This window comes from Rhipicephalus microplus, unplaced genomic scaffold, assembly GCF_043290135.1.
Source record: "Rhipicephalus microplus isolate Deutch F79 unplaced genomic scaffold, USDA_Rmic scaffold_175, whole genome shotgun sequence".
In the NCBI taxonomy this organism is placed as follows: domain Eukaryota; kingdom Metazoa; phylum Arthropoda; class Arachnida; order Ixodida; family Ixodidae; genus Rhipicephalus; species Rhipicephalus microplus.
Genome location: NW_027464746.1, coordinates 47,501 through 60,000, shown reverse-complemented (window position 1 = coordinate 60,000; position 12,500 = coordinate 47,501). Strand labels below are relative to the sequence as shown.

Below are 12,500 nucleotides of genomic sequence, written 5' to 3'. Positions count from 1 at the left end.
CTGGCGGCCCACTCACTCGATCGCCATGTCTGTTTGCCACAGTTTTCCCGGTGGTGCCGCACCCGGGCTCGCCCCGGCTGACGCAGTTTTCGCGCCGCCCCGGCTGACGCGGTTTCGTGCCGCCCCGGCAGACGCGGTTTTCGCGCCGCCCCGGCTGACGCGGTTTCGTGCCGCCCCGGCAGACGCAGTTCGGACTTAGCACTTTTCGGCTGTGCCTGGCTGGCGGCCCACTCACTCAATCGCCATGTCTGTTTGCCACAGTTTTCCCGGTGGTGCCGCACCCGGGCTCGCCCCGGCTGACGCAGTTTTCGCGCCGCCCCGGCTGACGCGGTTTCGTGCCGCCCCGGCAGACGCGGTTTTCGCGCCGCCCCGGCTGACGCGGTTTCGTGCCGCCCCGGCAGACGCAGTTCGGACTTAGCACTTTTCGGCTGTGCCTGGCTGGCGGCCCACTCACTCGATCGCCATGTCTGTTTGCCACAGTTTTCCCGGTGGTGCCGCACCCGGGCTCGCCCCGGCAGACGCGTTTTTTTTTTTTCTTTCGCCCCGGCTGACGCAGTTTTCGCGCCGCCCCGGCTGACGCGGTTTCGTGCCGCCCCGGCAGACGCGGTTTTTTGCGCCGCCCCGGCTGACGTGGTTTTTGCCGCCCCGGCTGACGCAGTTCGGACTTAGCACTTTTCGGCTGTGCCTGGCTGGCGGCCCACTCACTCGATCGCCATGTCTGTTTGCCACAGTTTTCCCGGTGGTGCCGCACCCGGGCTCGCCCCGGCTGACGCAGTTTTCGCGCCGCCCCGGCTGACGCGGTTTCGTGCCGCCCCGGCAGACGCGGTTTTCGCGCCGCCCCGGCTGACGCGGTTTCGTGCCGCCCCGGCAGACGCAGTTCGGACTTAGCACTTTTCGGCTGTGCCTGGCTGGCGGCCCACTCACTCGATCGCCATGTCTGTTTGCCACAGTTTTCCCGGTGGTGCCGCACCCGGGCTCGCCCCGGCTGACGCAGTTTTCGCGCCGCCCCGGCTGACGCGGTTTCGTGCCGCCCCGGCAGACGCGGTTTTCGCGCCGCCCCGGCTGACGCGGTTTCGTGCCGCCCCGGCAGACGCAGTTCGGACTTAGCACTTTTCGGCTGTGCCTGGCTGGCGGCCCACTCACTCGATCGCCATGTCTGTTTGCCACAGTTTTCCCGGTGGTGCCGCACCCGGGCTCGCCCCGGCAGACGCGTTTTTTTTTTCTTTCGCCCCGGCTGACGCAGTTTTCGCGCCGCCCCGGCTGACGCGGTTTCGTGCCGCCCCGGCAGACGCGGTTTTTTTGCACCGCCCCGGCTGACGCGGTTTTTGCCGCCCCGGCTGACGCAGTTCGGACTTGGCACTTTTTGGCTGAGCCTGGCTGGTGGCCCACTCACTCGATCGCCATGTCTGTTAGCCACAGTTTTCCCGGTGGTGCCGCACCCGGGCTCGCCCCGGCTGACGCAGTTTTCGCGCCGCCCCGGCAGACGCGGTTTTCGCGCCGCCCCGGCTGACGCGGTTTTTGCCGCCCCGGCTGACGCAGTTCGGACTTGGCACTTTTTGGGCTGAGCCTGGCTGGCGGCCCACTCACTCGATCGCCATGTCTGTTTGCCACAGTCTTCCCGGTGGTGCCGCACCCGGGCTCGCCCCGGCAGACGCGTTTTTTTTTTCTTTCGCCCCGGCAGACGTGGTTCCCCCCCCCCCTTTTCGCTCGCCCCGGCTGACGAGGTTTTCGCGCCGCCCCGGCTGACGCAGTTTTCGCGCCGCCCCGGCTGACGCGGTTTCGTGCCGCCCCGGCTGACGCGGTTTTCGCGCCGCCCCGGCTGACGCGGTTTTTGCGTCGCCCCGGCTGACACGGTTCGGACTTTGCACTTTTCGGCTGTGCCTGGCTGGCGGCCCACTCACTCGATCGCCATGTCTGTTTGCCACAGTTTTCCCGGTGGTGCCGCACCCGGGCTCGCCCCGGCTGACGCAGTTTTCGCGCCGCCCCGGCTGACGCGGTTTCGTGCCGCCCCGGCAGACGCGGTTTTCGCGCCGCCCCGGCTGACGCGGTTTCGTGCCGCCCCGGCAGACGCAGTTCGGACTTAGCACTTTTCGGCTGTGCCTGGCTGGCGGCCCACTCACTCGATCGCCATGTCTGTTTGCCACAGTTTTCCCGGTGGTGCCGCACCCGGGCTCGCCCCGGCTGACGCAGTTTTCGCGCCGCCCCGGCTGACGCGGTTTCGTGCCGCCCCGGCAGACGCGGTTTTCGCGCCGCCCCGGCTGACGCGGTTTCGTGCCGCCCCGGCAGACGCAGTTCGGACTTAGCACTTTTCGGCTGTGCCTGGCTGGCGGCCCACTCACTCGATCGCCATGTCTGTTTGCCACAGTTTTCCCGGTGGTGCCGCACCCGGGCTCGCCCCGGCAGACGCGTTTTTTTTTTTTTCTTTCGCCCCGGCTGACGCAGTTTTCGCGCCGCCCCGGCTGACGCGGTTTCGTGCCGCCCCGGCAGACGCGGTTTTTTGCGCCGCCCCGGCTGACGCGGTTTTTGCCGCCCCGGCTGACGCAGTTCGGACTTAGCACTTTTCGGCTGTGCCTGGCTGGCGGCCCACTCACTCGATCGCCATGTCTGTTTGCCACAGTTTTCCCGGTGGTGCCGCACCCGGGCTCGCCCCGGCTGACGCAGTTTTCGCGCCGCCCCGGCTGACGCGGTTTCGTGCCGCCCCGGCAGACGCGGTTTTCGCGCCGCCCCGGCTGACGCGGTTTCGTGCCGCCCCGGCAGACGCAGTTCGGACTTAGCACTTTTCGGCTGTGCCTGGCTGGCGGCCCACTCACTCGATCGCCATGTCTGTTTGCCACAGTTTTCCCGGTGGTGCCGCACCCGGGCTCGCCCCGGCTGACGCAGTTTTCGCGCCGCCCCGGCTGACGCGGTTTCGTGCCGCCCCGGCAGACGCGGTTTTCGCGCCGCCCCGGCTGACGCGGTTTCGTGCCGCCCCGGCAGACGCAGTTCGGACTTAGCACTTTTCGGCTGTGCCTGGCTGGCGGCCCACTCACTCGATCGCCATGTCTGTTTGCCACAGTTTTCCCGGTGGTGCCGCACCCGGGCTCGCCCCGGCAGACGCAGTTTTCGCGCCGCCCCGGCAGACGCGGTTTTCGCGCCGCCCCGGCTGACGCGGTTTTTGCCGCCCCGGCTGACGCAGTTCGGACTTGGCACTTTTTGGGCTGAGCCTGGCTGGCGGCCCACTCACTCGATCGCCATGTCTGTTTGCCACAGTCTTCCCGGTGGTGCCGCACCCGGGCTCGCCCCGGCAGACGCGTTTTTTTTTCTTTCGCCCCGGCAGACGTGGTTCCCCCCCCCCCTTTTCGCTCGCCCCGGCTGACGAGGTTTTCGCGCCGCCCCGGCTGACGCAGTTTTCGCGCCGCCCCGGCTGACGCGGTTTCGTGCCGCCCCGGCTGACGCGGTTTTCGCGCCGCCCCGGCTGACGCGGTTTTTGCGTCGCCCCGGCTGACACGGTTCGGACTTTGCACTTTTCGGCTGTGCCTGGCTGGCGGCCCACTCACTCGATCGCCATGTCTGTTTGCCACAGTTTTCCCGGTGGTGCCGCACCCGGGCTTGCCCCGGCAGACGCGTTTTTTTTTTTTCTTTTCGCCCCGGCTGACGCAGTTTTCGCCCCGCCCCGGCTGACGCGGTTTCGTGCCGCCCCGGCAGACGCGGTTTTTTGCGCCGCCCCGGCTGACGCGGTTTTTGCCGCCCCGGCTGACGCAGTTCGGACTTTGCACTTTTTGGCTGAGCCTGGCTGGCGGCCCACTCACTCGATCGCCATGTCTGTTTGCCACAGTTTTCCCGGTGGTGCCGCACCCGGGCTCGCCCCGGCAGACGCGTTTTTTTTTTTCCTTCGCCCCGGCAGACGTGGTTCCCCCCCCCCCCCTCCGTCTTTCTTTTTGTTTTTTTTTCGCCGCGGCTGAAGTGGATTTTTCGGTGCCTCGACGCCCCGGTAGTCGCGGTTTTTCCGTTTCCGCACGGCCCCGGCTGACGCTGCTCGGTCACAGTCGCCTTTTGTGAGGATTGCAGACTTCTTGAGCGCGGGTGTTTTTTTTTTGTTGTTGTTGTTGTTTTATTACGCATTCGCTCCAGCAGACGCTGTTTAGACTTTTTGTTTCCTCTTTTATCCTGCGACGAGGTGACGAGGTTTATTCGGTGCCCCGCCGCCCCGGCTGAAGTGATTTTTCCTGTCCCGTGCCGCCCCGGCTGACGCGGTTGGGACTTCGCGTTTGTTCGGCCGCCACGGGTTTTGGCGCACTCGCTCGGTTGCTTGTTGTTGCCACTTGTTGCGAACCCAGGTTTCTTGAGCGAGCGCGGGCGTTTTTTCTTCCTTTCTTTCTTTGTTCTATGTGTTAGCGAATCGGCCTTTAATATCACACGAGGACTCACAACCAACAATTTTCAGTTTGAAGTGTAAAAAATCTGCAGGTGTTGACGTAACTGACTTGCCCCGTACCCTTGAGTACATCCATGAAGTTCTCGTAGTACTACTAAATCGCATTATTCCAAGTGGAGAAATTCCCATAAACTTGCAAACCTCTACACGAAAATCGGTGCGCGTGATAAAGTTGAAAATTATCGTCCGATATCAAATGTGCCTTCTATAACACAAATTCTAGGAAAAAAAAAAAAAACACTTGTTCGCCGTTCTCTGCGCCGTGACTGGCAGCACTCCGGCGAAGCGAAACGGGGTCGATTCGAGCACGATATCGGCGTCTTTCGACGTGCTCGCCGGCGACCGTCGCACGAGTACGTCGCACGAGCGCGTCTGCCGGGGCGCCGTTTGCGAAGCCGACGCAAAAGTGGGAACCGCCGCTCGGATGATCGCCGCTTTCGGCAGAGTGAGTGTTGGCACTCCGGGGAAGCGAAACAGCGTGAATGCGCCCACGAAATCGGCGTATTTTGAAGTGCCCGCCGGCGACCGTCGCACGAGTACGGTAAACCGCGTCAGCCGGGGCGTAGTTCGGGACGCCGACGAAAAAGTGGGAAGCGCAACTCGGATCTTCGCCGTTTTTGCAGGAGTGAGTGGCGGCCCTCCTGCGAGACCAAGAAGCATCGATTCGTGCACGAATTCGGCGCCTTTCGACGTGATCGCCGGCGACCGTCGCTCGAGTAGGGCAAACCGCGTCTGCCGGGGCGGGCTTCGGGACGCCGATGCGAAAGTGGGAAACGCTGCTCGGATGTTCGCCGTTTTTGGCCGAGTGAGTGCTGGCACTCGGGCGAAGCCAAACGGGGCCGATTACGGCACGATATCGGCGTCTTTCGACGTGCCCGGCGGCGACCGTCGCACGAGTACGGTAAACCGCGTCAGCCCGGGCGGAGTTCGGGACGCCGATGCGAAAGTGGAGAACGCCGCTCGGATCTTCGCCGTTTTTGGAGGAGTGAGTGGCGGCACTCCGGAGAAGCCAAGGAGCGCCAATTAGCGCACGATATCGGCGTCTTTCGACGCGCTCGCCGGCGACCGTCGAACGAGTAGGGCAAACCGCGTCTGCCGGGGCGGGGTTTACGACGCCGACGCAAAAGTGGGAACCGCCGCTCGGATGTTGGCCGTTTTTGGCAGAGTGAGTGCTGGCACACCGGCGACGCGAAAGAGCGCGAAAGCGCCCACGAAAGTGGCGTATTTGGACGTGCTTGACGGCGACCGCTGCAGGAGTACGAAAAACCACGTCAGCCGGGGCGAGCGACCCACGGCGGTCTGGGTGCTTATCGCTGCTATTATAGGGGCACCCCGGCAGACGCAGAAAAAAAAAATTTTTTTTCGACCTTCTTTTTTGCTGGTCGAGCTCGGGTAACCCAGGTCGCAATGGGAGCCGCGCACGAAAGCGGCGTCGCGAGACGCGTTCGCGGTCGCTAGTCGCACGAGCTCGGCAACCGCGTCAGCCGGCGCGGAGTTCGGGATGCCGACGGCTAAGTGGGTACCGCTGCTCGGATGTTCGCCGTTTTTGGCCGAGTGAGTGCTGGCACTCCGGCGAAGCGAAACGGGGCCGATTCGGGCACGATATCGGCGTATTTCGACGTGCTCGCCGGCGACCGTCGCACGAGTACGGCAAAGCGCGTCTGCCGGGGCGAGGTTTGCGATGCCGACGAAAAAGTGGGAAGCGCCGCTCGGATCTTCGCCGTTTTTGCAGGAGTGAGTGGCGGCCCTCCTGCGAGACCAAGAAGCATCGACTCGCGCACGATATCGGTGTCTTTCGACGTGCCCGCCGGCCACCGCCGCACGAGTACGGCAAACCGCGTATGCCGGGGCGGGGTTGGCGACGCCGACGCAAAAGTGGGAACCGCCACTAGGATGTTCGCCGTTTTTGGCAGAGTGAGTGCTGGCACACCGGCGACGCGAAAGAGCGCGAAAGCGCCCACGAAAGTGGCGTATTTGGACGTGCTTGACGGCGACCGCTGCAGGAGTACGAAAAACCACGTCAGCCGGGGCGAGCGACCCACGGCGGTCTGGGTGCTTATCGCTGCTATTATAGGGGCACCCCGGCAGACGCAGAAAAAAAAAATTTTTTTTCGACCTTCTTTTTTGCTGGTCGAGCTCGGGTAACCCAGGTCGCAATGGGAGCCGCGCACGAAAGCGGCGTCGCGAGACGCGTTCGCGGTCGCTAGTCGCACGAGCTCGGCAACCGCGTCAGCCGGCGCGGAGTTCGGGATGCCGACGGCTAAGTGGGTACCGCTGCTCGGATGTTCGCCGTTTTTGGCCGAGTGAGTGCTGGCACTCCGGCGAAGCGAAACGGGGCCGATTCGGGCACGATATCGGCGTATTTCGACGTGCTCGCCGGCGACCGTCGCACGAGTACGGCAAAGCGCGTCTGCCGGGGCGAGGTTTGCGATGCCGACGAAAAAGTGGGAAGCGCCGCTCGGATCTTCGCCGTTTTTGCAGGAGTGAGTGGCGGCCCTCCTGCGAGACCAAGAAGCATCGACTCGCGCACGATATCGGTGTCTTTCGACGTGCCCGCCGGCCACCGCCGCACGAGTACGGCAAACCGCGTATGCCGGGGCGGGGTTGGCGACGCCGACGCAAAAGTGGGAACCGCCACTAGGATGTTCGCCGTTTTTGGCAGAGTGAGTGCTGGCACTCCGGCGAAGCGAAAGAGCGCGAATGCGCCCACGAAAGTGGCGTGTTTGGACGTGCTTGACGACGACCACCGCAGGAAAACGAAAAACCACGTCAGCCGGGGCGAGCGACCCATGGCGGTCTGGGTGCTTATCGCTGCTATTATAGGGGCACCCCGGCAGACGCAAAAAAAAAAAAATTTTTTTTCGACATTCTTTCTTGCTCGTCGACCTCGGGTGACCCAGGTCGCAGTGGGAGCCGCGCACGAAAGCGGCGTCGCGAGACGGCTTCGCGGTCGCTAGTCGCACGAGCTCGGCAACCGCGTCTGCCGGGGCGGAGTTCGGGACGCCGACGGCTAAGTGGGAACCGCCGCTCGGATGTTCGCCGTTTGTGGCCGAGTGAGTGCTGGCACTCCGGCGAAGCCAAACGGGGCCGATTCCGGCACGATATCGGCGTCTTTCTACGTGCTCGCCGGCGACCGTCGCACGAGTACGGCAAAGTGCGTCTGCCGGGGCGGGGTTTGCGACGCGTACGCAATAGTGAGAACCGTCGCTCGGATGTTCGTCGTCTTTCGCCGAGCCAGTGCTGGCACTCCGGCGAAGCCGAACGGAGCCGATTCGGGCACGATATCGGCGTCTTTCCACGTGCTCGCCGGCGACCGTCGCACGAGTACGGTAAACCGCGTCAGCCGGGGCGGAGTTCGGGACGCCGATGCGAAAGTGGGAAGCGCCGCTCGGATCTTCGCCGTTTTTGGAGGAGTCAGTGGCGGCACTCCGGTGAAGCCAAGGTGCGCCAATTCGCGCACGATATCGGCGTCTTTCGACGTGCCCGCCGGCCACCGTCGCACGAGTACGGCAAACCTCGTCTGCCGGGGCGGGGTTTGCGACGCCGACGCAAAAGTGGGAACCGCCGCTCGGATGTTCGCCGTTTTTGGCAGAGTGAGTGCTGGCACTCCGGCGAAGCGAAAGAGCGTGAATGCGCCCACGAAAGTAGCGTATTTGGACGTGCTTGACGGCGACCGCCGCAGGAGTACGAAAAACCACGTCAGCCGGGGCGAGCGACCCACGGCGGTCTGGGTGCTTATCGCTGCTATTATAGGGGCACCCCGGCAGACGCAGAAAGAAAAAAAAAAAAAAAATGGGGACATGGCGTGCGTCACCGTGCGGCTTCGCAGCGTTGCCGAAGTCGCCGAGCCCTTCGACTGAGCCGAACGGCGGACAGGGAACGTTGGTCGGCCGTTCTAACCTGTCGGTGCCACGCCGAGACGTCGTTAAGGAAAACCGCGTCGTGGGCCTCTACGACGCCGTCGAGTCGTTGTACGTTTGGTGTCCAGCGTGTCGGCGGCGAGTAGCGGACACGTCGTTCACGACTTCGGTCTTTCGCAGTCGACGCGAACTTGCGGAGAGTCGTGGTGCCTCACGTTTTCGGCAGAAACCGCGGCGGAATTTTCCCGTGCGTGCGCGCACGACCTCGGTGCTGTGCCGTCAGCGTAGTGTTGCACAAACTCGTGGCCTACCCAAGGTGCGGTACGTTTGCGGCCGTATCCTCGGTGGGAATTTCGTGAGTAGGGTCGCAAATTCTACGACCTCGGCGGGTTTGAGAGCGACGTAGACTTGTGGCACGCTCAACGTGCCACACGTTTCGGGGCACACCCGCGGTGAAATTTTCTCGAGTACGCTCGTATTAGTGCCCAAGGAGGTCTGGGTACTTATCGCTGCTATTATGTGGGGGTTCTCGTGAGCGGCGTACGCGAAAGCGACCGGGTGTCTGATATGCGGCGGGCTTCGGCCTCGTCAAGCGTGTCCTCGGGTCTGCTCCAGGGGAATCCACGGCAGTCGTCTGCAGCCTCATCCGCTTGATGCGTTAGGGGCTGGTTGTCGGACGGTGCCGTTTTACCACGATATCGAGGTGTGTTCCGTGTCGTCCTCGGGCGATTCAGATGCGAAAGCGCCGAAGACGCGGGCGTGACCCGTCGTCTGGCGGCTTTGCAGTCTCGGCTCCGTTGCTAGTTCCGGCCGGTCCACCGACAGTGCAGCGGGCTTGGGCAACCCGCACGGCGCGACCGAGTCGATGCAACGAAAAAGAGCGAGCATGAACGTGCTTCTTGCCGCACGGCTCCCACTCGTCTTTCGGGAAGGTTGTGCCGTAGCGAGCTCGAACGCCGTCATCTCGGAGTGCAAAATAAGCGTGTTGGGGCGCCTGAAGGTGGCCTCCGCCGCACACAGACTGCGTCCGGCCCGCCGAAGGCGAGGACGGACGCGCAGTCGAACGATTACCTGGTTGATCCTGCCAGTAATCATATGCTTGTCTCAAAGATTAAGCCATGCATGTCTAAGTACATGCCGAAATAAGGCGAAACCGCGAATGGCTCATTAAATCAGTTATGGTTCCTTAGATCGTTTCTTCCTACTTGGATAACTGTGGCAATTCTAGAGCTAATACATGCAGTGAGCCTGGAGCCCTTTGGGTAACGGGTGCTTTTATTAGACCAAGATCGATCGGGTTTCGGCCCGTATTGTGTGGTGACTCTGGATAACTTTGTGCTGATCGCATGGCCACGAGCCGGCGACGTTTCTTTCAAGTGTCTGCCTTATCAACTTTCGATGGTAGGTTACTTGCTTACCATGGTTGTTACGGGTAACGGAGAATCGGGGTTCGATTCCGGAGAGGGAGCCTGAGAAACGGCTACCACATCCAAGGAAGGCAGCAGGCGCGCAAATTACCCACTCCCGGCACGGGGAGGTAGTGACGAAAAATAACAATACGGGACTCTTTTGAGGCCCCGTAATTGAAATGAGTACACTCTAAATCCTTTAACGAGGATCAATTGGAGGGCAAGTCTGGTGCCAGCAGCCGCGGTAATTCCAGCTCCAATAGCGTATACTAAAGCTGCTGCGGTTAAAAAGCTCGTAGTTGGATCTCAGTTCCAGACGAGTAGTGCATCTACCCGATGCGACGGCTCGGACTGAACATCATGCCGGTTCTTTCTTGGTGCACTTCATTGTGTGCCTCGAGATGGCCGGTGCTTTTACTTTGAAAAAATTAGAGTGCTCAACGCAGGCGAGTCGCCTGAATAAACTTGCATGGAATAATAGAACAAGACCTCGTTTCTGTTCTGTTGGTTTTTGGAATACGAGGTAATGATTAAGAGGGACGGACGGGGGCATTCGTATTGCGGCGCTAGAGGTGAAATTCTTGGACCGTCGCAAGACGAACTACTGCGAAAGCATTTGCCAAGAATGTTTTCATTGATCAAGAACGAAAGTCAGAGGTTCGAAGGCGATCAGATACCGCCCTAGTTCTGACCATAAACGATGCCAACCAGCGATCCGCCTGAGTTACTCAAATGACTCGGCGGGCAGCTTCCGGGAAACCAAAGTATTTGGGTTCCGGGGGAAGTATGGTTGCAAAGCTGAAACTTAAAGGAATTGACGGAAGGGCACCACCAGGAGTGGAGCCTGCGGCTTAATTTGACTCAACACGGGAAAACTTACCCGGCCCGGACACTGGGAGGATTGACAGATTGAGAGCTCTTTCTTGATTCGGTGGATGGTGGTGCATGGCCGTTCTTAGTTGGTGGAGCGATTTGTCTGGTTAATTCCGATAACGAACGAGACTCTAGCCTATTAAATAGGTGCGGGGTTCCCAGCACCTTACAACCTTCTTAGAGGGACAAGCGGCTCCTAGCCGCACGAAACAGAGCAATAACAGGTCTGTGATGCCCTTAGATGTCCGGGGCCGCACGCGCGCTACACTGAAGGAAGCAGCGTGTCTTTATCCCTGTCTGAAAAGACTGGGTAACCCGTGGAACTTCTTTCGTGATTGGGATAGGGGCTTGCAATTGTTCCCCTTGAACGAGGAATTCCCAGTAAGCGCGAGTCATAAGCTCGCGTTGATTACGTCCCTGCCCTTTGTACACACCGCCCGTCGCTACTACCGATTGAATGATTTAGTGAGGTCTTCGGACCGATGTCCGGCGCGGCCTTTCGGTTGCGCCGGTCTGTTGGAAAGATGACCAAACTTGATCATTTAGAGGAAGTAAAAGTCGTAACAAGGTTTCCGTAGGTGAACCTGCGGAAGGATCATTAACGGATTGTGAAGGGTGAGCGCCTCAGCTGCGTCTGCGCCCGACACTTTCTGCCGCTGACCCCGTTTGGACGCGGGGTCGGCTTTTCCCCACGGGGCTGCCTGAATGTGGAGCGGCACCCCGTGACAAATTGTTGCGCCCAGCGGACGCCAACACCGCGACCTTGGACGGTCGGCCAGGTGGCGGACGCGGGTACAAACGGCGCAACGCACTCATAGGTCGGCTTTCGACCCGCCACTGCACCGTGGCTCGAAGCGCTCGAAATGCGCGACCCGACCGCTGCGGGACCGCCTAGTACTGTAAACAGGAGCGGCGGAGCGCGAACGGCGAGTCGTGGTTACGTCGGTAGAAGGCGAGGCTGCGCGTTCCCGAAACGCCAGCCGAGTGCCCTCCCGACCGTTCGAGCGTGCAAGAACGAGACCCGACAATCGCGCGGCGACTGCCAAGTACGAGAGGAACGGCACAAGCGTCGGCGGTCGGTCAAGGAACTGGCGATGTGACGGGTCCGCTGTGCACCAGTGCATACCGTCCCGCCGTCCGCGGCAAGCGCCTCCGCGTCCTCGGGTGACGGAGGCTGCCGGTCGGTTCTTGCAGGCGAGGGATCTCGCTGGCACCGGTTCGCGTTGACGCGCGGCCGGTCATGGCACGGCGATGCGACGGCCGAGGTGCGCAGTACTCGATGGAGGAACCGCACGCTCCGATGACCGTCCCGCCCTCCGCGGCGTATGCGTACCGACCGTAATGGTTGCAGCAGCGCCGGCCGGCTTTTGAATTCGCCACACGAAACACGGTGCGAGATCGCGGTTAGGGGAGCGTCGACGTTGCCAGGCGTTTTGCTTGCTGCCGAGGGAAAGGCGGCACGGCCACGTCGCGCTCGTCGCGATTAGCGGGTCTGCGCGCTTTGGGAAGGTGCCGCAACGACTTGCCGAAAGAGGAAGCACGGAAGAACGAGGGACTTGGACGTCCCGACAATTGAACGCACTTGCGGCCAGGCCCTTGCTGGCTTCGTTCTTCCGCCTCGAGTAGGCTCGTACGCGGCTCCGGCGCCGAAAGTGGTCCTTGGCACCGACTTCGGTGGACGTGGGAAGTGCCGCGCAAGTACGGCGCGCCTGGCTCCACCTGTTGGCTAAAGTAGGCAGCCGGATCGGCATTTTGGTGTGCGGTGGCAAACCGTGGATGCGAAAAAAGCTTGTGCGATTTCGTGGAACAAAAAGCGGGGGTCCCCCTTTTTATGCGGAGGAGACCGACCCGCCTGCCGTGGTGAACCGCGACGCCACGGTAAAAACGGGAGAGGCTTGTCGATGGGACCGTGCATCCCGCGCTCCACGGAGGCCGGGAGGCGGC

At 62.0% G+C, this 12,500-nt stretch overlaps 1 non-coding gene across 1 annotated transcript; it reads left to right on the top strand.

Moving 5' to 3' along the window:
* Nucleotides 1-9,342: 9,342 nt before the first annotated feature.
* Nucleotides 9,343-11,157, top strand: LOC142791592 (small subunit ribosomal RNA). Its single transcript, XR_012890327.1, has one exon. It is a non-coding gene; the product is annotated as a small subunit ribosomal RNA (ribosomal RNA).
* Nucleotides 11,158-12,500: the final 1,343 nt, after the last annotated feature.